This window comes from Carcharhinus amblyrhynchos, unplaced genomic scaffold (genome assembly GCF_965287045.1).
Source record: "Carcharhinus amblyrhynchos unplaced genomic scaffold, sCarAmb.v2.hapA chromosome_360, whole genome shotgun sequence".
Taxonomy (NCBI): Eukaryota; Metazoa; Chordata; class Chondrichthyes; order Carcharhiniformes; family Carcharhinidae; genus Carcharhinus; species Carcharhinus amblyrhynchos.
Window position 1 is genome coordinate 59618 of NW_027650100.1, and position 26092 is coordinate 85709.

General features: G+C 48.2%; 1 protein-coding gene across 1 annotated transcript in view; it reads right to left on the reverse strand.

The window, feature by feature from the left end:
- Positions 1–12417, reverse strand: part of tp53bp1 (tumor protein p53 binding protein, 1) — a 71841-nt gene extending 59424 nt beyond the window's left edge. Inside the window, exon 1 of the mRNA XM_080183652.1 lies at positions 12347–12417. The gene's annotated coding sequence lies outside the window, so the exon portion shown is untranslated. The remainder of the gene's footprint in view (positions 1–12346) is intronic.
- Between the last annotated feature and the right edge of the window lie 13675 nt (positions 12418–26092).

Consider the following 26092-nt stretch of genomic DNA (forward strand, 5'->3'; position numbering starts at 1 on the left):
ACAGTCCCCACTCCAGACCGACGTCTGCTGACCTCTGCTGGAGGTGTGCATGCATGTCAAGCAAGGACAGGAGCAGACTGGATTGTGAATCCTCCCGCAGTCAAATAGCCAGCCTGGCTTCACCTCCAAGGGAAATCAGCACCTTTTAGAGAATAACTTTATATGATGAAGAAGGGAAATATGTTGGGATATCTCGGCAGACTGAAATTCGTTCTAACCCTAGAGCTTTGACAAAGGGTCATCTGGACTCGAAACGTCAGCCCTTTTCTCTCCTTACGGATGCTGCCAGACCCGCTGAGATTTTCCAGCATTTTATCTTTTGGTTTCTCACTCTAACCCATCCAAATTGTTTTAAAGTTTATCGATTAGTGTCACAAGTACGAACGTTAGCACTACAATGAAGTTACTGTGAAAATCCCCTTGTCGCCACACTCCGGAGCCTGTTTGGCTACACTGAGGGAGAATTTAGCAATGGCCAATGCACCCGAACCTGCACATCTTTCTGACTGTGGGAGGAAACAGAAGGAAACCCACAGGGAGAATGTGCAGACTTTGCACGGACAGTGACCAGGAATCGAACCCGGGTCCCTGGTGCTGAGGCAGCAGCGCTAATCACTGTGTCACCCCATTGGGCAGAGGGGGTAAAGCCAGCTTCCGGCCTGAACCCGTTCCATTCCTACCACAGAAGTTAAAATTAGGCCTTGGCTTAAATTAATGACAACTTGATAGTTATTTAAAATCTGCAAGTGCTGATTAATGACTGGTGTAATACCACAGCTATATCTCTTACTGAACTGCCAGTGTCCCAATATCCTACACTATATCCACCCTGTTCATCACTGGGGCGGCACGGTGGCACAGCGGTTAGCACTGCTGCTTCACAGAGCCAGGGACACGAGTTCGATTCCTAGCTTGGGTCACTGTGTGGAGTTTGCATGTTCTCCCTGTGTCTGTGTGGGTTTTCTCCGGGTGCTCCGGTTTCCTCCCACACTCCAAAGATGTGCAGGTTAGGTGGATCGGTCATGCTAAATTGATCCCAGTGTCAGGGGGATGAGCAGGGTAAATACATGGGGTTACAGGAATAGGGCCTGGGTGGGCTTGTGGTCGGTGCAGACTCGATGGGCCAAATGGCCTCCCTCTGCACAGTAGGGATTCTACAGCTCTCTCGATGCTGAAACAAGTTTCATTTACAGCTCCATCGTCTTGGAAAGATTCTCCTCTCACCAATAGTTGGAATTTCTAAAAATTAAGTCATTCGCTCGTTAAGTAATCAATCAAAGAATCTGCAAGTCCTCACTTGTCGATTAGACTTCCATTTCTTTAGCACCTGTCACATCCTCAGGATGTTCCGAAGCACTATAGCACAATGAATTCTGGTCGCTGTTGTAATGTAGGGAACACAGCAAGATTCCGTGGACAGCAATGTGATTTTTTTTTTACTCATTCATGGGATACGGACGTGGCTGGCTGGACTAGCATTTATTCCCCATCCCTAGTTACCAGAAGGCATTTGAGAGTCATAGGGTCATAAAGTCATTGAGGTTTACAGCATGGAAACAGGCCCTTCAGCCCAACTTGTCCATGCCGCTCTTCTTTTAAACCCCATATCCCTCTATACCCATCTTACCCATGTAACTGTTTAAATGCTTTTTAAAGACAAAATTGTGCCTGCCTCTACTATTGCCTCTGGCAGCTCGTTCCAGACACTCACCACCCTCTGTATGAAAAAGTTGCCCCACTGGACCCTTTTGTACCTCTCCCCGCTCACCTTAAACCTATGCAGTTTAGTTTTAGACTCCCCTACCTTTGGGAAAAGACATTGACTATCTAGCTGATCTGTGCCCCTCGTTATTTTATAGACCTCTATAAGATCACCTCTCAGCCTCCTACACTCCAGAGAAAAAAGTCCCAGTCTATCCAACCTCTCCTTATAACCCAAACCATCAAATCAACCAAATTGCTGTGACTCTGGAGTCACACATAGGCCAGACTAGGTAAGGATGGCAGATTTCCTTCCCTAAAGGACATTAGTGAACCAGATGGGTTTTTCCGACAATCAACAATAGTTTCATGGTCATCAGTAGGTTCTTAATTCCAGATTCTTTTTATTCTAATTTCACCATCTGCCATGGCAGGATTCGAATCCCGGTCCCCAGAACATTAGTTGAGTTTCTGGATTAATTGTTCTGTGATAATACCAGGGCAACATTGCTTCCCCATAAATAAACCGCTTCTATGATTTTTTTTACATCAGTTTACAGCCTCAGTTCAGAAGGGCGGTTTGAGTTCAGTGTGACAGCTCTCCATCAGCAGCACAATCTCCAACAGGGACATCGATCAACTGATTACCTAGCTGGACCAGGATGCCAGCAAGGTCACTCTACAAGACCATTAACATCCACATGGACAAGCAGGTGAGCTTTAACATCTTAGCCCAGAGACAGTAAGTCCAACAGTGCGGCATTCCCTCAGCACTGCACAGCAATCCAATTATTGCTCAAACTAGGTTTTCTGATCGAGATGGGAACTGACTGAGCCAAACTAATACACTCCCTCCCCCCTTACTCAAAAAGGGAGCTTCCCAGGGGAGTTTATCAAATTGAATTCTGACAGTTCCTTCCCTGCTGCCATCAGACTTTTGAATGGATCTGCCTCGTGCTTACTCTACACCCTAGCTATGACTGTAACACTACGTTCTGCGCTCTCTCCTTTCCTTCTCTATGAACGGTATGCTTTGTCTGTATAGCACGCAAGAAACAATACTTTTCACTGTATGTTAATACATGTGACAATAATAAATCAAATCAAATCAAAACTAAGCCACATAAGACAATGTTAGGACCGAAGACCACAACTATAGTCAAAGAGGTTGGTTTTAAGTAGCATCTTAAAGGAAGAAAGCGAGAGGCTGAGAAGCCCTACGGTGCAGGAGAAGGCCATTCGGTCCATCAAGCCTGCACCAGCAACAATCCCACTGAGTCCCTAAGCCTATAACTCCACGCATCTACTCTGCTAATTCTCCCGGACACGAAGGGGCCAATCAACCTAACCCACACATCTTTGGAGTGTGGGAGGAAACCGGAGCACCCGGAGGAAACCCACGCAGACACGGGGAGAATGTCCTTTTTCCTTTGATCCCAAATGGAATCGAACATCACCTCCGTTGCTCAGAGATTAGTCTTCCTGTTCTCTGCTAATTGTTTATTTTGCCCTGAACAGCTCTTTAAAACTCAAATGTAAGATTGAAGATGTAAGAAATTCTCCCAAGGCATCTCACACACCTGAGAATGACCTTAGCAATCCATCCTCAGCCCCCGTCTCCAAACTCTCACCCTTTTCATAACTTTTCCTCTTTATTTTACGCATGCAAATAGATTAGTATTCCTCCCAATTTTACCCTCGAAACCATCATTCTACCTCTTTAGAGAGTCTAATGGGGTTGGAGGGATTCTGATGAGGTTTAATAGGGTGGACTCTGAGAGCGTTCAGGGAATCTAAAACATGGAGAAAGGGGTTACAGACTCAAGGCTAATCATTTAGGACTGAGGTGGGAAGAGATTTCTTCACTCAAAGGGTTGTGAATCTTTAAAATTTTCCCTCCCAAAGGATTGAGAATGCTCCATCATTGAATATATTATTTTATTTATCAGTGTCACAAGTAAGGCTTACATTAACACTGCAATGAAGTTACTTTGAAAATCCCCTAGTTGCCACACTCCAGTGCCCGTTCGGGTACATTGAGGGAGATTTTAGTACGACCAATGCATCCTAACCAGCACGTCTTTCAGACTATGGGAGGAAACCAGAGGAAACCTATGCAGACACGGGGAGAATGTGCAGACTCCACACAGTCACCCAAGCTGGGAATTGAACTGGGTCCCTGGCGCTGTGAGGCAGCAGTGCTAATCATCATGCCACCGAAACCCCAGCTTCCTGAGACTTTTAAAACAAAGTAGACTAGTTTAAAATAGGGACAATAATGTGCCTTATGTAGCCCAATGGTATCTCAATGTGCCTCCTACATTATTATACAAAGGTATTCTCTATTAAACACAATACAATCAATAGTTATGAATTTTAACAAATATTGTAATTTTGAGTGTCTTGTAAGCTTTAGCCAAGGGTACCCTAAAAGCATAATGGGTAAAAGCAGAACCAGATAGGTCACATTCTCTGGAACAATGAAGTATCTGGGGACGAAGCAGAAAGGCTCAAGAGTTTCCAAGTTTTTAGGTGTTCAGATCACCAACAACCTGTCCTGGTCCCCTCCATGCTGACACTATAGTTAAGAAAGCCCATCAACGCTTCTACTTTCTCAGAAGATGAAGGAAATTTGGAATGTCAGCTACGATTTTCATCAACTTTTACAGATGCACCGTGGAAAGCATTCTTTCTGGCTGTATCACAGTTTGGTATGGTTCCTGCTCTGCCCAAGACTGCAAGGAACTACAAAAGGTCGTGAATGTAGCCCAATCCAATTTGCAAACCAGCCTCCCATCCATTAACTCTGTCTACACTTCCCGCTGCCTCGGCAAAGCAGCCAGCATAATTAAGGACCCCACACACCCCGGACATTCTCTCTTCCATCTTCTTCCTTCGGGAAAAAGATACAAAAGTCTGAGGTCACGTATCAACTAACTCAAGAACAGTTTCTTCCCTGCTGTTGTCAGACTTTTGAATGGACCTACCTCGCATTAAGTTGATCTTTCTCTGCACCCTAGCTATGACTGTAACACTACATTCTGCACCCTCTCTTTTCCTTCTCTATCAATGATATGCTTTGTCTGTAGCGTGCAAGAAACAATACTTCTCACTGTATGTTAATACATGTGACAATAATAAATCAAATCAAATCAAACCAGTAAGAGGCATTAGAAGACCTTGCAGCTGTGATGTACTAGATAATAGAATGAATAGAAAGACTCAACTGCTAATTAAAATGAATAGGAGCATTCCACCCCTCACACTTGGCCTGATAAACATAGAAGATAGGAGCAGGAGGAGGCCATTCAGCCCTTCAAACCTGCTCCGCCATTCATTACAATCATGGCTGATCTGTCCAACTCAGTAGCCTAATCCTGCTTTCTCCCCATAACCTTTGGTCCCATTTGCCCCAAGTGCTATATCCAGCCCATTCTTCAATACATAGCTGCCATCTTGAAGAAGGTATAGCTGGTTAGGAGGATGACTTCCTGGCTCCTTTTTAGTTCTCACAGTGTGCAGGTGGCGAGAGCAAACCTTGAACCTGTCATATTTGGGTAGGTAACGTTGCTAAGCAGCAGGGGGGAAAAGATGTCCAGGTCCAGTTCACCAATGAACTCCTAATGATACCAAGGGGTAGAATGCTATTGGCCAAGGTAGATAGTGTGTATTGAGATAATTGGACCATCCAGTTTGTATGCCGGATTGTGCGGGGAATATAAAGCTTCAAAAATAGGATATCAAATGTGTTTATGTGGGAGAAATTGGAATCCATCCAACATCTCTCTCCCAATGCATATTGGTGAAATAAAGAATATCTTTCACTGCATACTGTCATTCGCAAATTTGGTATTAGCTGAATTAGATTCAATGCAGGGCCCCCAGAGGGAAGCCCCTCAGAAAATTCCCCTAGCAGGAAAGACAGATTTTTGGCTTTTTTATTTTATTCATTAATGGGACATGGGCGTCGTTGGTTGGCCAGCATTTATTACCCATCCCTAGTTGCGCAAGAACAGTTGGGAGTCAACCACATTGCTGTGGCTCTGGAATCACATGTAGGCCAGACCAGGTAAGGATGGTAGATTTCCTTCCCTAAAGGGACATTAGTGAACTAGACAATGTTTCATGATCATCAGTAGATTCTTAATTCCAGATTTTTTTTTACTGAATTCAAGTTCTACCATCTGCCATGTTGGGATTCAAACCCAGGTCCCCAGAACATTAACTGAGTTTCTGGATTAATAGTCTAGTGATAATTCTATTAGGCCATTACCTTGCCTCCTTTTTGGAATCTTACGGAATTATGGGATATGGGGAGTGGACAGGAAAATGGAGTTGAAGTCCCAAGATCAGCTATTAATGCATTGAATGACGGAACAGGCTCGATGGGCTGAATGGTCTACTGCTGCTCCTGTATCTTTGTGCTCTTCCATTCTTGCCTCTCTCAAAATCTGAGGTCAAGTGAACATTCATTGCACCATCTACTCTCAAACATCCCTTCCCAGAATTTCAGGTCAATCAAACGCATCAGCTCCCTCGCACCTCTCTTCCTCCAGCACACTTTAAAACCCAGCCTTCATCTCAAGATCATTATTACTTCTTGGTTCATCTTTGCTGCTCTCTTCCACCTCGACATTGAAAACCCTTTCTCCGAGGGTATTGGGCCCTGGCCCATTGAATGTATGATGTGGGTATGCCGGCGTTGGACTGGCGTAAACACAGTAAAAAGTCTGACAACACCAGGTTTTAGTCCAACCTATTTATTTGATAATATTCTCACTAGCTTTCGAGGGGACAGCCTCTTCGTCAGGTGATTGAATGTAGTCAAGACTAATTTGAGTAGATTTCTGATTGCTAAGTAAGATACTAGTGTTAGGTTGATTGGCCATGCTAAATTGCTCCTCAGTGTCAGATGTAGATAAAGGGGGTTATGGGGATAGAACCTGGGTGGGATTGTGCTCGGTGCAGACTTGATGGGCCAAATGGCGTCCTTCTGAACTGCAGGGATTCTATGAGTCAAAGGTCAGCAGGGAAGTCGAGTTAAGGCCACGATTAGTTTAGCCGAGATTTTATTAAATGGCAGAGGAGGGTGGAAGGGCCAAGTGGCCCACTCCTGCTTATATTCCCTCACATTCTTCAGCATTCTTCACTGCAGACCTTATTAGTGTCACAAGTAGGCTTACATTAACACTGCAACGAAGTTACTATGAAAATCCCCTAGTCGCCACACTCCAGTGCTTGTTTGGGTACACTGAGGGAGAATTTAACACAGCCAGTGCACCCTAACCAGCACATCTTTCAGACTATGGGAGGAAACCGGAGCACCCAGAGGAAACCCACGCAGACACAGGGAGAACATGCAGGCTTCACACAGACAGTGATCCAAGGTAGGAATCGAACCCGGTTCCTTGCCGCTGCAGGGCAGCAGTGCTAACCATTGTGCCATTGCATCTCTACAGCCAGTAAAAGAATGAGGCAGGTCTTTCAGAAGGCCAGCAGACCTGGAGTTTGGACATCAGGTTAGAGTTGAGCGTTTTAATAGCTTTACCTGCCAGCTGCCATTTCACCCGGGGTTCCCAAGCAGCAAGTGTAAGCAAAACAACAACTATGAACTTATCCTAACCCAACACTGGAGTACAACTCACGAAAGATGAGGACTGGCCATTTTGTAATCCTTGATTTGAACGTCCTTATCTCTATAACCTCCTCTGGCCTCTACACCCTCTCTCTATCTCTATAACCTCCTTCAACCGCTACATCTGCTCCCTATCTCTGTACTCTCCTCCAGCTCCTACACCTCCTCCTTATCTCTGTAACCACCTCCAGCCCCCTACACTCCTTCCCTATCTCTGTAACCTCCTCCAGCCCCCTACACCCCTTCCCTATCTCTGTAACCGCCTTCAGCCCCCTACACCCCTTCCCTATCTCTGTAACCTCCTCCAGCCCCCGACACCCCTATCTCTGTAAACTCCTCCAGCTCCTACATCCCCTCCTTATCTCTGCAACCTCCTTCAGCCCCCTACACCCCTTCCCTGTCTCTGTAACCTCCTCCAGACCCCTACACCCGCTCCCTATCTCTATAACCTCCTTCAGCCATTACATCTGCTCCCTATCTCTGTACTCTCCTCCAGCTCCTACACCCCCTTCCTATCTCTGTAACCTCCTCCAGCCCCTACACCCCTTCCTATCTCTGTAACCTCCTCCAGCCCCCTACACCCCTTCCTATCTCTGTAACCTCCTATAGCCCCCTACACCCCCTCCCTATCTCTGTAACCTCTTACAGCCCCTACACCCCCTCCCTATCTCTGCAACCCCCTCCATCCCAGCAGACATGGGCTAACATCTTTGGAAGCATCTCACATACACAGTAGTTAATCCTGTCCTTAACTGCAGCTAGAGTCCAGGAGTCTGGCAAGCGGTCATCAGAAGCAGGGGTGGGGGTGAAGGGGGTGGTTCGGAACCAGCCAATACCCCTGCTTAGGATCCAAAAGAGAAAATGCTGGAAAATCCCAGCAGGTCTGGCAGCATCTGTAAGGAGAGAAAAGAGCTGATGTTTCGAGTCCAGGTGACCCTTTGTCAAAAGCTTAAGGAAGACTGGGTGGGCTATCAGGGGCGGCAGGGTATGGGGGCAGGGGGTGTCTCCTGCCTTCCGGCCCAGAGGATTGAACCTGTGACTGTCTACATTCACATGTCTCTGAAATACAGCTGACTGTGTACTTACCCACTGAGCCTCCCTCCACCCTCCAACCCCCTCCTTCTGCCTTAACTTCCTGCACTTATCCGAGACATAGACAGTCTATTATTAAAACACTGAGGCTCTTCTGAAATCCTAAAATTAAAAGCAGTCAGAGCAACATTCCAGTTCAATGTGGGGGGAAAACTCAGTTTCAATCACAATGCAGTCAGGATGGTTTTGTATTTTGAGATGGGGGGTGGGGGGAAGGGGGGGGGCGGTGGGGAGGTACCCAGTCCCGGATATTCACCATGAACTGGCCTTGCTCTCCAGCCTGTCCACAATGTCCATGGTGGACCCCAACCCCACACTGAGCGGGGTGACTACAGAAAACCGCAGCAACACTGAATTGGAGAGATTCCTGATTTCCCTCCAGAGGCCAGAAACTGTGGCAGCGTGATGGGGAAAGGGGGGGAGGGAGGGGGAGGAATGGGGGGGAAGGGAAGGAGAGGAAGGGCGAGGAGAGGGGAGGAATGGGGAGGAGGAGGAGGGAGGGGGCAGAACTATATTGGTGTTTAATCCCCCCACCTCGCTCCTCCCAAGGTGGGAGAGCTTGCCAACGTCTCGTGGTTGAGTTCACAGGTGAGCAGATGGAAGGTTATCGATGTCCTTTGAAACCAGATCCCAGAATGAATCAGCAAGCTGACAGGTCTGAGTCGGGGGAAATACACTTGTGGCTGGGAATTTAGCTTGGCTCATTCCTCCCTCCCCCACCACCACCTGCACCCCCCCCGCCTCTCCCCACCCTCCTCTTCCTCTCCCCCCACCCTCCTTCCCCTACCCCCTGCCCCCCGCCCTCCTCCCCCTTCCCCCCCGCCCTCCTCCCCCTTTCCCCCCCCGCCCTCCTCCCCCTTCCCCCCCCGCCCTCCTCCCCCTTTCCCCCCCCGCCCTCCTCCCCCTTTCCCCCCCCCGCCCTCCTCCCCCTTTCCCCCCCCGCCCTCCTCCCCCTTTCCCCCCCCCCGCCCTCCTCCCCCTTTCCCCCCCCCCGCCCTCCTCCCCCTTCCCCCCCCCGCCCTCCTCCCCGTTTCCCCCCCCGCCCCTCCTCCCCCTTTCCCCCCCCCCGCCCTCCTCCCCTTTCTCCCCCCCGCCCTCCTCCCCCTTTCCCCCCCCCGCCCTCCTCCCCCTTTCCCCCCCCCGCCCTCCTCCCCCTTTCCCCCCCCCGCCCTCCTCCCCCTTTCCCCCCCCCGCCCTCCTCCCCCTTTCCCCAACTCTCCTCCCCAGCCCACCGCTCCCTCTCCCCCCGCCCCCTCCTCCCCAGCCTTCTCCCTCCTCCCACTCTCTGCCTCCCTCCTCCCCTTCTCCGCCCGTCCTCCTCCCCCTCCTCTACCCCCACCCGCATCACCACCCTCCGCCCTCCCCCGCCTGTTCCCCAGTCCTCCTCTCCCTCTCCCCACCCTCCTCTCCCCACCCACCCTCCTCCTCCTTTCCCCACCCACCCTCCTCCCCCTCTCCTCACCCTGCCCTCCTCCCCCTCTCCCCACCCACCCTCCTCCCCCTCTCCCCACCCACCCTCCTCCCCCTCTCCCCACCCACCCTCCTGCACCTTTCCCTCTGTTTGCTGTGCTAGCTCATTTAAAACGAAAAGAGAGATTTTCCCCCTACCCCATTCCCCATTCCCCTTCCTCACAGTAACCCCCTGAACCACACCCCCTCCCCACTGGCCTCTCTCACCCCTGACCTCCAGCCCCTCCCACAGCCCTCCTGCCCCTCACCCCCACAGTCCTCCCCCTCCTTCTCCCCCTTTCCCCAACCCTCCTCCCCAGCCCTCCACTCCCTCTCCCCCCGCCTCCACTCCCTCTCCCCCCACCTCCACTCCCTCTCCCCCCGCCTCCACTCCCTCTCCCCCCCTGCCCTCTCCCCTCCATCCTTCTCCCCCTCCCCGCCCTTCTCCTTCCTCCCCTCTCCGCCTCCCCCTCCTCTACCCCCTCACACCCGCCCTCCTCCCCCCGCCCTCCTCGCCCTCTGTCCCCCCGCCCTCCGTCCCCCCGCCCTCCTCGTCCTCTGCCCCCCCGCCCTCTGCCCCCCCGCCCTCTGCCTCCTCTCCCTCTGCTCCCGCCCTCCTCTCCCTCTGCTCCCGCCCTCCTCTCCCTCTGCTCCCACCCTCCTCTCCCTCTGCTCCCACCCTCTTCTCCCTCTCCCTCCCTTCTCTCCCCCCCTTCCCTCTCCCCCCGCTCTCCCCTCCTTCCCTCTCCCACCCTCCCCTGTCCCTCTCCCTCCCCTTGTCCTCTACTTCCCCTCCTCCTCTCTCCCTCTCCCTCCTCCTCTCCCCTCTCTCCCTCCTCCTCTCCCCCCCTCCTCTCCCCCCCTCCCCCCCTCCTCTCCCCCCCTCCTCTCCCCCCTCTCCCTCCTCCTCTCCCCCCTCTCCCTCCTCCTCTCCCCCCTCTCCCTCCTCCTCTCCCCCTCTCCCTCCTCCTCACCCCCCTCTCCCTCTTCTCCCTCCTCTCTCTCCTCTCCCTCCTCCTCTCCCCCCTCATCTCCCTCTCTCTGTCTCCCCCCCACCCTCTCACCCCCCCTCACCTCACCCCCCTCACCCCACCCACCCTCTCACCCCCCCTCACCTCACCCCCCTCACCCCACCCACCCTCTCACCCCCCCTCACCCCACCCCACACACTCTCACCCCCCCCACACACACTCTCACCCCCCCCCCACCCCACATACTCTCACCCCCTCCCACCCCACATACTCTCACCCCCTTACAGGCAAGTCCTGATTAATTCACTTGGAGCTGTTGACGAGATGGTTTGAGGGAGCCTCAGGAGAGAACAACTTGTAGCTACACACCCCACACTCCCACCCTACCCCACACCCCCCCTCTCCCCCATACAACCCCCTCTGCCCGCCCCATCCCACCCCACCCCACTCCACTCCACCCCACTCCCCCACCCACATCCTTCCCTTTCCCTACACACACCCCTCCCCTACATCCCCCACACCTGCACCCCCAAAACACCCCCACACACCCCCTTACCCACACACCCCCCTCTCCCCCCATGCGCTCCCTCTCCCCCACACCGCCCCCCCCCTTCCCTCCCTCAGCATCTCCAGAGATTGCCTGCACAGTGGGTGGGGAGGCACAGGTTACAGCACCGATTGATTGGAGTCACTGATGCGCCTCATTCAGAGAGGGTGAGGAGGGCACAGTGACTGAGACAGAGGCACATTTACAACCTGCCTTACCCAGCATCCAATAAATAAAATCCCAATATAACCAAAAAAAACACCCCCTTTCCTCCAAAGGGCAAAACAAGCCTCCCCTTCCCAATTCCCATCCCATTCACTCTCTCCTTAATTTACAGCGTTCATTGAAAATACAGAGTTGGCAAATAATGCCTGTTTTATTTGGGGAGAGGGGTCCGTGGTGGAGGGGGGGGGGAGGTGCAATAACCTTGTTAATTCGCATTGCTGCGTTTTTTTTAAAGACTGCACATCTGTCTTGCTCCAACACATTTCCAGATGCGTGGATTTTTCCAATATCCCCCTGAACTGCGAGATAAAATGGGAAGAGAAGCGAGGTTTGCTCTCAGCAGAGAGGGGGGGGCGGAGGGGGGGTTAGTCCACATCAACTCGCTTTTTACATTAAAAAAGATGTTCTTTGACAACATGTAAAGTATATTTACAGAGCTGATAAACAATGCGAGTGAGAGGCACTCAGTCTTGTAAATGAAGGAGCTGCGTAAACCAAAAGCAGAGGTCTTATTTATTTTAAATCATATAATTCCACCGGCATTATTATGAGTGGTTTAATTATTGAAAATTAGACTGGAGCTCAATCAATGCCCCCCACTTTCCCCCTCCCCCCTTACCCCCCACCCAAAAAAAGTGCAATTAAAATAGAAAGGTATATGTTTTATCAGAAGCAAAAGACGCATGCATTAAAGGAAAGAGATGTAAATGTAGTTTTTTTATTTACCTGCTTGATGTAAAAGCTGGGGGGTGATTGAAAAAAACCAGATGATATGTGCTGCAGTCTTCTCCCCGAGCTCCTGAGTCCTGCACCGCAGAGCAGCACCAGCAGGGGCGCTGCTGGATAGCCCTCCCCAGGTCATCTAACATGGGTGTGAAATGATACACACACACACACACACCAGCCTATATTGTATATCACAGAGAGAAAATAACACAGGCACACTCAATATAGACAGGCTGCATGCTGAGTTTTAAAGTGGCATTTAATCTGCTCAGTGCTGGGAAACTAGGGATTTTCGTTTAATAATCTCCCCCCACACACTCCACTCTCCCCCCACGCACCCCTCTCCCGCCCCATACCCCCTTTCCCTCACCCCCCCACACTCCCACACACACCTCTCCCTCACACACTCCACTCTCCTCCCCACACCCCTCTCCCCCCCACACCCCTCTCCCCCACATACCCACTTCCCCCACCCCTCCACACTCCCATGCACCCTCTCTCCCCCACACACTCCCCTCTCCCCCCGACACACCCCTTTCCCCCATATACCCCCTTTCCCTCACACCCTCCCCCACACTCCCACACACCACCTCTCCCCCACACCCCTACGCCACTGCCCCACACACCTCTCTCCCCCACATACCTCACTTTCCCCCCACACACCCCTTTCCCCCACACATCCCCTCTTCCCCAAACCCTCATGTCAGCCCCCACACATCCCCTCTCCTCCCGCACACCTCTCTCCCCCACATACCCCCTTTCCCCCACACATCCCCTCTCCCCCACTCTCCAATGCCACCCCCACCCTACCCTACACACCCTCTCCTCACACAGCCCCTCTCCCCCATACCCCTATACCACCCCCCCACCCTACTCCACACACATCCCCCCCTCCCCACACCCTGCCTCTCCCCCACATAGCTGCTTCCCCCACCCCACACCCTTCCCCCCTCACAGACACCCCACTCCCACACCCCACACTCCCAAAGCACCCCACCCTCTGCAGTGCAGAAGGAGGGCCATTGAACCTGCACCGATAACAATCCCACCCCCATCCCCTTAACCCCTGTTAATGAGTCCGACACTAAGGGACAATTTAGGGGCAGCACGGTGGTTAGCACTGCTGCCTCACACCTAATCACCTGATGAAGGAGCAGTGCTCTGAAAGCTCGTGATTCCAAATAAACCTTTTGGACTTTACTAAAAGCAAATTACTGCTGGAATCTGAAACCAAAAGAGAAAGCGCTGGAAAATCTCAGCAGTCTGGCAGGATCTGTAAGGAGAGAAAAGAGCTGACGTTTTGAGTCCAGAGGACCCTTAGACAAAGCTGTTGGACTATAACCCGGTGTTGTGAGACTTCTTACTGTGCCCACCCCATCTTCACATCACAGTGCCAGGGACCCAGATTCGATTCCTGGCCCCGGGTCACTGTGTGTGGAGTCTACTGTTTCTCCCCCATATCTGCGTGGGTTTCCTCCAGGTGCTCCGGTTTCTTCCCACAGTTCGAAAGGCGTGCTGGTTTGGGTGCATTGGCTGTGCTAAATTCTCCCTCAGTGTACACGAACAGGTGCCAAAGTGTGGCGACGAGGGGATTTTCACAGTAACTTCATTGCAATGTTAATGTAAGCTATTTGTGACACTAATAAATAACTTTAAACTTAAAAGAAGGCTGGAGGGGGGGATGGAACATGACTGAGGAATATAAAATTGCCATTGAATCCCTACAGTAGAAAAGAAGCCAGCAGGTCTGCAATGACTCTCTGACGGAGAGTATCTTACCCAGGTCCTCTCCCCTGCCCTACCTCTGTAACACCACACATTTTCCATGGCTAATCCACCTAGCCTACACATCGTTGGGCACTTAGGGACACTTTAGCATGGTCAATCCACCTAACCAGCACACTTTTGGAGTGTGGCAGGAAACCATAGAACCTAGCACCTGGAGGAAACCCACGTAGACATGGGGAGAATGTGCAAACTCCACATAGTCACCCAAGGCCAGAATTGAATCCAGGTCTCTGGCGCCGTGCGGCAGTAGTGCTAACCACTACGTCACCCTGCCATCCAGGGATATGGACCAGGTTAGATGGATTAACCATGGGGAATGTATGGGGTTATGGGGATAAGGTAAGAGTTAGGACATTTGTATGATGTTCTGTTAGACAGTTGGTGCCAACTTGTTGGGCCAAATGGCCTCTTCTGCACCATAGGAATTCTAAAATTTGGGGGTACAATGGTTAGCACTGCTGCCTCACAGTGCCAGGGATCCAGGTTCAATTACATTCTTGGGTCACTGTCTGTGCAGAGTCTGCACGTTCTCCCCGTGTCTGCATAGGTTTCCTCCGGGTGCTCTGGTTTCCTCCCACACTCCAAAGATTTGCCAGTTAGGTGGATTGGCCATGTTAAATTGACCCTTAGTGTCCCAAGATGTGTGTAGGAATAGGAAGCAACTGTTCCCCTTGGTTGAGGGGGATCAAATCATGAAGGGGGGCATAGTTTTAGGGTGAGGGGCAGGACGATTCAGAGGGGATTTGAGAAAAAAAAATTTACTCAGAAGATGGTGGGAATCTGGAATGCATGGCCTGGGAAGGTAGAGGAGATTGGAATCATTGCAACCTTTAAAAAGGATTTGGATGAGCACTTGAAATATCAGAACATTCAAGGATGTGGGAAAAGTTCTGGAAAATGGGATTAGCGTGCCTTTAATGGTAGTTATTGTCGATGCAGACCCAATGGGCCAAAGGGCCTTTTCTGTGCTGTACATTTCTGTAGCTCAATGGTCAATCACCCTTCAGCTAAATGTCCATTGCAGATGGCCATTTAACCTCACTGCATTAATATAGTATCTTTCACAACGACTGGATGACTCAGAGCAATTTACAGCCAATTTAAGTACTTTTGAGGTGTGGCCATTGTAGTTTGGCAGGAAAGCCAGTCCACCAGCAAAGAAATTGTATGCTCCAGACAGTCCTGCAACCAACAACGTGTTAATAACAAGATGATCTCTTTTTTTCTCGTTAACACAGAGCCCAAGACATCCCAGCTCTCCTTGCTCAATGTGAATAGGGCAAAACATCTCATATTCCAACTCTTCCTCTAATTCCTGCCCCTGTTCTCATGAATTGCCCTGCAGTAACTGCCCTACGCTAAAAGGGTGACTGGTCACATTGCCACTTGGGTGAATTTATAAGAGGATTTTACAGAACCGTGACCAAGAAGAAGGGGGAAAGAAACAGAGAAAGACTGAGGGGGCCCAGGACATGTCTCCCTTGTGAAATGGAACCTCTTTGTCTTATTCAGCTGTGCATCATTTTACTGCAGAAATAATATCTTAGTGAGTGAGTGGGCAATCTATACACTCGGCTCCCTGGGGAGGCACTGAAAGCAGATTGTATTGATTGGTTCCAATGCAAATTAATGAAAATTCTTCAGGACAATATTATTTTGGGAGACATTCCATGGATATTTGATTGTGCAGCAGTTGTGGGGGGGGAATGGGTGACCTTGGACCTCTGGTTGCCAAATCTGTTCAGCATGGGGCGGGGAGAGATTTCTCTCACCTCATGTCTGGGTCTGTTCTAAACTCATTGATGGAGACTAATCATTGTGATGACTCAATATCTCTATTATCGCTGTATCCCGTGACTGTCAGGATGGTAGAAGGTGAACTTCTCATTTGTATCTATTTTCGAGTTACTGTCTTCATATTTACCAGTCAGGCTCACATATTTACCAGTTGGCTGACGAACAAAGAACTTTACAGCACAGGAACAGACCCTTTGGTCCTCCAAGCCTACACCGATCATGATGCCTGCCTAAACTAAAACCGTATGCACTTACAGAGTCTGTATCCTTCCATTCCCATCCCATTCATTTTTCCTCTAGTTGCCCCTTAAATGCCACTACCATATCTGCTCCAACACTATCCCAGACAGTGCGTTCCAGACATTAACCACCCTGTGTGTAAAAAATGTTAGTTAAAAATTTTATTAATTGCAAGGTATAATGTCAAAATATGTAACTATTATTAAAACAGATGGACTGAGAGTTGTGCACATTGCCTGGGGTTAACATGCTCACCTGAATCAGAAGGTAGTGGGTTCAAATTCCTCTCCAGGAAAGTTATCTTTCTCTACACCCTAGCTGTGACTGTAACACTATAGTCTGCACCCTCTCCTTTCCTTTCCCCTATGTAGTCTATGTACGGTATGCTTGTCCATATTGCTGTGCAAGAGATAATACTTTTCACTGTATCCATGTGACAATAATAAATCGAATCAAATTCAACTTGAGCCAGTGCAGCACTGCCAGATGTGCCGACTATTGGGTGACCAGGTAGTCTGCAATATGTTGGTATTGGTTGAGGGTTATATATTGAACAGGGCAATGCGGAGGACATCCGCGTTCTTCTTCAAAATAGTGGCACATGCAGCCGAGGGGACAGAACGTCAGCCTGGGTTTTGTTCTCAAACCTCTGGATCAGGTCATGAACCTGCACAACCCTCTGACTCATAGACAAGAGTGCTGCACACTGAGACACAGCAGGTGATCAATTCAGATATTGTAGCTACACGCTTTGCCAATTCTAATTTGGCCTCCTTCCACCTTAGTAGATAATTTTGTTTTATTCTCTCACAGGATGTGGGTGTCGCTGGCAGGACCAGCATTTATTGCTTATCCCTAATTGCCCTTCAGCTAAGTGGCTTGCTTGCTTGGCCATTTCAGAGGGCAGTTAAGAGTCAACCACATTGCTTTGTATCTGGAGTCATATTTGATTTGATTTATTATTATCACATGCATTAGTATACAGTGAAAAGTATTGTTTCTTGCACGATCTACAGATAAAGCATACCATTCACAGAGAAGGAAAGGAGAGAGTGCAGATTGTAGTGTTACAGTCATAGTTCAGTGTAGAGAAAGATCAACTTAGTGCGAGGTAGGTCCATTCAAAAGTCTGACAGCAGCAGGGAAAAAGCTGTTCTTGAGTCGGTTGGTATGTGATCTTAGACTTTTGTATTTTTTTCCCAACAGAAGAAGGTGGAAGAAAGTAAGTCCAGGGTGCATGGGGTCCTTGATTATGCTGGCTGCTTTTCCGAGGCAGCAGGAAGTGTAAATAGAGTCAATGGATGGGAGGCTGGTTTGTGTGATGGATTGGGCTACATTCACAACCTTTTGTAGTTTCTTGCTATGTTGGGCAGAGCAGGAGGCATACCAAGCTGTGATTCAACAGAAAGAATGGTACACCTGTAAAGGTTGGTGAGAATCGTAGTGGACATGCATGTAGGCTGAACCAGGTAAGGACTGCAAATTTCCTCCTCTAAGGGACATTAAACAGACAATCAACAATGGTTTCATGGTGATCAGTAGATCCTTAATTCCACCATCTGCCGTGGTCCCCATAGAGTAAGAAGTCTCACAACACCAGGTTAACAGTTTATTTGGTAGTAAACACCACTAGCTTTTGGGGTTTGCCCCTTCGTCAGGTGACCCATAGCAGTACCATGGGTCTCTGGATTACTCATCCAGTGACAACATCACTACACCATAACCTCTTAATAAAGTTGTTTTAATCTCTTACCATAAAAGCAGAATGCTATGGATGGGAATCTGAAATAAAAACAGGAAATTCTGGATGAACTCAACAAGTCTGGCAGCATCTATGGCGAGAGAAACAGAGTTAATGTTTCAAGTCTGTATGACTCTTCTCCAACCTCTCATCTCTCACTGCAATAGGACCCTCCTTAGTGTCACATTGTATGTACAGCACAGTGACAGGCCAGTCAGCCCAACTGTCAATGCTGGTATTTATGTTCCACAAAAGCCTCATTCCACATTGCTACATCCCACCCTATCACCATTTCCTCCAATTCCTTTCTGCTTCTTGTGTTTATCCAGCTGTCCCTTAAAGGTATCTGTGTCCTTTACTCATATACTCCCTGTGATAACAGGTTCCACCCACTCACCATTGCCTGGGCAAACAAGTTTATCCTGAATTGTAGTGTTTATAACCCCCAGTTCTAGTCTTTGCTGACCCTGATGCCCTCCATTCCCACCCCCTAATTCCCATCCCCAATTCCTATGCACCCCCCATTCCCACACCCCAATTCCCAACCTCCCCATTCCCCCACCTCCCCAATTCCACCCCCCCAACTCCCAACCTAGGGGAAACATTTGCTCTTTCGAACCTGCCAAACTCTTTCAGTGCATCATAACCTCAATCAAGTCATTAGAAATGGGGCAGTCAATGGAGTCAATCCACTTGGAGGCCATGTAGCTCTTTTCCTCTGATCTAAGTGCTGAAGGTGAGTGCCTTAACACCAGGGAGAGGGGAAATGGATCAGAGTGCAGTTGTGGTAACGATGCACAGATGTACAGGATATCACAAACCATATGGAGTTTCTGAATGCTGTCCTTGTACTAATGGAGTGCTGAGTGAAACCTAATACTGCTATGGGCTGACCAGATGTCATTGATTCTTGGTGACTCAGTTTGATTTCAGAACAAGTGTTAAATCCATGCCAATTTAAAAGGTATTTACAAACCCCTTTGGGTTGTCTCTATCACTAAATGCATTGCTAAGTACAAACTTTATTTAGATACTTGGTCTCTGATTCTAGCTGGGTGAGATGAACAGGGTGTTAGAATTGGTCTCTGCACTCCTTGAGCTAGTATAGATGGGAATGTGGAACTTGAAAGGTTAACCAGGATCTTGTTGAATGGCAGAGCAGGCTCAAAGGGCTGAATGGCCTACTCCTGCTTCTATTTTGTATGTTCATATTAGCTGAACACAGCAAGAAAGACTTGCATTTATCTAGCACCTTTCGCACCCTCCAGATTTCCCTCACAGCCCTTCCCAGCCAAGGAAATACTTATGAAGTGTAGTCATTGTTCTAATCTAGGAAACAAGGCAACCCAATGTTCCGTCTATGTTTTGTTGTTGTTGTGCTTGGCTTATTCATGTAAACGCATGGACACTTTGGACATTTTTACACAGCCATGCGTGTCCAGTAATGTAAAGGGGGACTTGGCCTGAGCAAGGCTGCAGAGCTAAGAGGGAACATCGGTAGCAGCTAATTTGCCCACAGCAAGATCCCATAAACAGCAATGAGATAAATGACCCGTGAATCTGTTTGTAATGATGTTGGTTGAGGGATAAATATTAGCCAGAACACCAGGATGAATTTCCCTTTTCTTCTTCCAACTGACCCATCAGATCAGAGAAACAGAGGAATTAGGAGCAGAAGTCGGCAAATTCAGCCCTTCGCGCCTGCTCCGTCATTCAATCAGATCATTGCTGATCTCTCCCTAGTTTCAAATCCACCTCCCCACCTGTGCATCATACCAGACCATCAGCCAATGGTCAAGTCTTGGGACTGGTAATGTTAAAGGGGAGGCTACATTGAATCTGATGTCCAGTGAGTTTTGCACTGATGTCTGCTGGACTACAAAGGAACTACAAAGGGTTGTGAACATAGCCCAGTCTATCACACAAACCAGCCTCCCAACCATTGACTCCGTCTACACTTCCTGCTGCCTTGGAAAAGCAGCCAGAATAATTGAGGGCCCCATGCACCCTGAACAAAGTTGGGAAAAAGATACAAAAGTCTGAGGTCACGTACCAGCCGATTCAAGAACAGTTTCTCCCCTGCTGCCATCAGGCTTTTGAATGGACCTACCTTGGAGTAAATTGATCTTTCTCTGCACCCTAGCTGTGATTGCAACACTACATTGTGCACTCTCTCCTTTCCTTCTCCCTATGTACTCTGTGAACAGTATGCTTTGTCTGTATAGTGAGCAAGAGACAATATTTTTCATTGTATCTCAATACACGTGACAATAATAAATCAAATCAAATAACGGCGGGGGAATGGGGGCTGTCAGATTCACAAAACCACGTGGTATAGGTCGAGACTTTTGGAAAGGGAGAGAATTAAAAAATAAATAATTAATTGCTTGAAAGAAACTGAATCTCCTTTAAATGATCATAGAATCCCTACAGTGCAGAAGGAGGCCATTCAGCCCATCAAGTCTACACCACCCACAATCTCACCCAGGCCCTTCTCCCATAACTCCACATATTTACCCTGCTAATCTCCTGACACTAAGGGGCAATTTAGCATGGCCAATCCCCTAACCTGCACATCTTTGGAGTGTGGGAGGAATCCGGAACACCTGGAGGAAACCTACACAGACAGAGGGAGAATGTGCACACAGATAGTGAACAAGGCCAGAATTGAACCCAGGTCCCTGGTGCTGTGAGACAGCAGTGCTAATCACTGTGCCACCATTGGCTATGGGGCCTTCTGAGGATGTGAAAGGTGCCAGACAAATGCAAAAGCTGTTTTTTTTAAAAAAAATGCGCACATTTCTGGTGCGTTACTGAGGTTACGGGCAACATTTCAAGTTTTTTGATTAACTGTGAGAGAGCGGGGGAGGGGAGTAGAGGTTTAGATTGGAGTGAGACAGCAGTGCCTACCACTGTGCCACAATGCCTCCCTGTACATGAAGATGTAGATCTGAAATAAATACTTCTGCTGAATCATTGAGAACTTGCAATAAATGATCTGGAAGGTTCTGTGCTCAGGCTCCTGCTACTGGTTGCTGACTAATAGAGTGCTGGATCTGCCGCTGTAATCCCATCACCCCATTCCACAGCATTCAGTCATTTATTATGAATATCAAATCTCTGGGAATTTCTCAACAATCTCTTTCGAATTTATTCCCAGAATGCACCCAGGGAGACATTCAACAAGAAATAAAAGGCACAAATACTATTAATCACAGACAGTTATGAATTCAGTCAGAGCTGCAATGCAATATTAAATGCAACAGTGAATTTTCAGAATGTTTCATTCACGTCCTGTCAGCATATATTGAACAGAAAGTCTGGATAAATGTGATCTGATTGATGACCCTGTGATTAGTGAACAGCAGCCGTCGCCTTTCACTGTTGGCTAAAACTGGAGCCAAACTTCAGACTGAAAGGGAACATAATGTCTTGGCTTTAAGCACTTATTGAAAGGCCTCCACAGCCCTCTGCGGTAAAGAACTCCACAGATACACCCCCCTCTGAGAAACAAAATACCTCCTCATCCCTGCCTTAAATGCATGACCCTTTAGACTGTCTTTCCATAGGTTGAGAGGCTCCAATTAACCGTTAACACGCTGCACAGACAGTCACCCAAGTTGGGAATCGAACCTGGATCCCTGGCGCTGTGAGACAGCAGTACTCGCGAATAACCAATTTGCTCAATAACAGAATGGAAGGTTTCCTGTGCTATAAAACTCACAGTTGCTTCTGTGTCTGAGGGACAAATACAGAGGCAAAGAGGTTCACAGATATCAAACCTGCAGTAAAATCAACTGTGGGGGCTCACAGAACTGGTATGGCCATTTGGACCATCAATTTGCTGCTTTTATTACATTGATCTCTAATCATTTAATACCCAAGGATGAAAACCCAGCAGATAAGGGACACAGTACGGTGGCACAGTGGTTATCACTGCTGCCTCACAGCACCAGGGACCTGGGTTCAATTCCTGGATTGGACGCTGTCCCCTGTGTGAAGTCTGCACACTCTCCCCGTGTCTGCGTAGGTTTCCTCCGGGTGCTCCAGTTTCCTCCCACAGCCCAAAGATGTGCAGGTTAGGCGGATTTTCCATGCTAAATTGCTCCTTGTGTCAAGTGAATGCTTGGGGTTCATGGGGATAGGGCCTGGGTGGGTTTATGGTTGGTGCAGACCCATTGGATCGAAAGGCCTCCTTCTGCACTGTGGGATTCTATGATTCTATCCAGCATTATCAGAAACTGTGCAATGCAGAGCAGAAAAGCCAGCATCTGAAGGGGGCACAGGTTAACATCCTCATGTAGTGTGCTGCTTTGAATACTGATGAATCTCTCTAGTTCCCTCTTTACCAATGCATCACAGACTCTATTGTGAGAGAGAGTGTGTAACAAGCCACAAGTTTAAAGTTTGTTTATTTATTAGTGCCACAAGTAGGCTTACCTTAACATGAAGTCACTGTGAAAATCCCCTCAATCCTGTTCAGGTACTTGAGGGAGAATTTAATACTGTCAATGTGCCTAACCAGCGCATCTTTTGGAACTGTGGGAGGAAACCAGAGCATCCGGAGGAAACCCATGGGGGGGGGGGGGGAGTGCAGATTCCACACAGTCACCCAAGTCAGGAATCGAATCCAGATACCTTGCACTGCAAGGCAGCAGCGCTAAGCAGTAACAAATTTACTCAGTAACAGAATGGAAAGTTTCCTGAAACTTACATGCCTTGTATGAGAGACAAATGTATGAGAGACAAATACAGAAGCAAAGAGGTTCACACATGTCAAACCTGCAATCAAATCAACTGCGGGGACTCACAGAATTGGTATGACCCTTTGGGCCATCGTGGCTGGACTGGTCCTCCAGCTGAGCATAGTGACATTGTTTCTATCCAAGAAATTATCTAAGGCCTTCTCGTTTGAAGGAGCTTTTGTTTGATTTGCAATGGTGCTAGATTTCAGTTATTCAGAGGCAGGATTGTTGCAAAGCACATTGCACAGACACACACACACACACTCACACACACTGAGCCACCCTCACACTGCACCACATCCACTCTCACACTGCACTGCCGCAGGATTTCAAAGCTTTTTGCTTTTTTTTCCCTCTTTCCTTCTTCCTTCTTCCAAACCCCGCCCATCGCCAGATCCCAACTCCCTGCATTGGCTGCAGTTGACATCATCCCAATGTCAGTCAGTCAGCCCTGGCCAATGGGCCTGGGGCTCTGCTGGTTTAAGAAGGTGGAGGGGGGGAATGGGCGCAGAGGCGATTGATTGGCGTGGTTGCGATGGCGACAGCGGCCGGGGCAGCGCTGCTCCCCGATGTCCGGGATCCGCCGACTGCAGCTGCAGCGGCAGCCGGCGTGGATCAGCACCATGGACAGCAGTACCCTGGACAGCAGTACCATGGACAGCAGCACCCTGGACAGCAGCAGCAACTTGCAGCCTCCAGCCATCACAGATACTCCATCCTAATAGTCATCGGCGAAATCGCCACTGACAACCAACTGCGAGCAGCAATTCTCCACGTCCAACAAGGTGAGGACAACGTGGAAATCTCCACAATGAAATAATACTCTATAAACTTGGAGTGTAACTACAACTATGCAGTCTAAATATGACTTATGTTCAGAACAAAATTAGTTTCGCTCATGCAAACTAGTTAACTATATTCTTTTAAATATCCTGTTGGGATAATTGCTTTTGAAATATCTGATTTAAATAAATCCTTTTAAATATGGTATTTTAAATATATACTATTTAAACGAATGCTTTAAATATCCTATTGGAATAATTGCTTTTAAGATATCCTGTTTAAATATACAATTTAAATACATACTTTTAAATATACTATTTAAACATATACTTTAAATACACTATTGGAATATATCATTTTAAATATACTATTCAAATATATACTTTCAAATATACTATTTAAAAATATTCAGATACATACTTTTAAAGATTCTATTAGAATATCTGCATTTAAAATATACTATTGGAATATGTATTCTTTTAAGTATACAAATTAGATATATAATTCTAAAGATCCTATTGGAATATATCATTTTAAATATACTATTCAAATTTATACTTTTAAATGTGCTATTTAAATAGGTCCTTTTAAATATCCCACTGGAATATATACTTTTAAAGATGCTATTTAAATATATCCTTTTAAATAACTTAAATGAATATATTTAGATGGCAGCCACTTTTTGAACAGATGTAATCGCGGTGTCATGTTGCATTGTAAAGTTCTTGCTGAAACGGATTCATTGAGCACAGTGTGTGAAAGTTAAACTCTGACCCAAGAATGGGTGTGCGCACCGATGGCTATAGGAAGGACTGCCGGCGAAGAAACGCTCCGATTTTCTTTATTTTACACTTGCTGCTTGTTTCTCCAACCACCTCCACCGCCCCCTCCGCCGCCCCCCGCCCACAAGCACCCCCCCCCCCCCAATACCAGATCCTAGTCTAGTTCTATAGGAGCTACATTTTCTGAGGGGAACATTGCAGAGGTTTAAAAAGAGGTTCGCCCCCTCCCTCTCCTCTCTCTCTCTCCACAATGGTCTTTAAGATCTGACCATTAGGATGCAAAATTTTCTGTTCCACGTTTCCCGGATTTCTGGTGACTCACCAGCATTCCTCGCCGTTTACCGTAAGATTTCTCCGCGTGTCCAGTCGTTGGCATTTTATTACAGCTGTTTCATAACCGACAAAAAATATATATATTTATATTTCCGGCCTTTGGGCCGGAGAAACTGGTTTGCAAGTTGGGTACTGATTCAGAAGGTGTTTCAGTATTTGTAAGGGTCCCAGGGGATTTTTGCAGGGGTCTCCCAGGGACTGTGTCAGTATCTGCAAGGGGGCGGGGGGAAGAGAAGGGTATCTGGGATTGTGGCGGTATTTGCAGGGGCTATCTAAGATCGTGTCGGCATATGTAAGGTGTATCTGGGAATGTGACGGTATTTGCAGGGATCTGGTAGGTCCTGGAGAGTGTGTTAATGTTTACAGTGGGTTCCCCTGGGAGAGTGTCGGTATTTTCAGGGGTCCCTGGGCAATGTATAGCTATTTGTAGGGGTCCTCGGGGAAGGTATTGGTATTTACAGGATGCTCATGGCTGTGTGTCATTCTTGCTGATCGGAAATAAACACAATGTTTTCACAATGCAGGTTTGCGGATTATTAGCAGGGCTGATAAAATAGAATCCCTACAGTGCAGAAGAGGCCATTCGGCCCATTGAGGCTGCAGCAACCACAATCCCACCCAAGCCCTATTCCCACATCCCATGCATTTACCCTAGCTAGTCCCCCCAACACTAAGAAGCAACTTATCATGGCTAATCCACCTAACTAGCACATCTTTGGAAGGAAACCGGAGCACCCAGAAGAAATCCATGCAGACATGGGAAGAACGTACAAACTCCACACACACAGTGACCCAAGTTTGGAATCGAACCAGGGTCCCCGGCGCAGTGAGGCAGCTGTGCTAAGCACTGTGCCACCGATATATTGACGGCAGCAAAGTAGCCCAGACAGCAAGTTGACTAGTGTTGGTCAGAGCAGATTGTCCTGTGTCAATGTGTGACAAAACTAACAGAAGCACGGGCAGAGATGAAACAATATCAAACAAAGGGTTGAGGGAGGAGATATTAGGAGAGAGTCCAGCATTTGAAGACATAACTTGTCTTCAAAGATTGAAGGAGAAGAAAATGTGCCCACACCACACTGTTCTTCTTCACTGCTCTAGTGTATTGTGAGTACAATTAAATTATTATTAATTCTAGGGGCTATGGATACCTTTAATATTTCAATACTGAAGAAGATTCCATGATTTTTTAAAATTAATTCATGGAACATGGGTGTCGCTGGCTGGGCTAGCATTTATTGCCCATCCCTAGTTGCCCTGGGAGGGCAGTTGAGTGTCAACCACATTGCTGTGGCTCTGGGGTCACATGTAGGCCAGACCGGGTAAGGACGGCAGATTTCCTTCCCTAAAGGACATTAGTGACCAGATGGGTTTTTCCGACAATGGTCTCATGGTCATCAGTAGATTCTTAATTCCAGATGTTTTTTATTGAATTCAAATTCCACCATCAGAACATTAGCAGAGTTTCTGGATTAATAGTCTAGCAATAATATCACCAGGCCATCACCTCCCCAAATACACCAGTAAGTGAACAGAC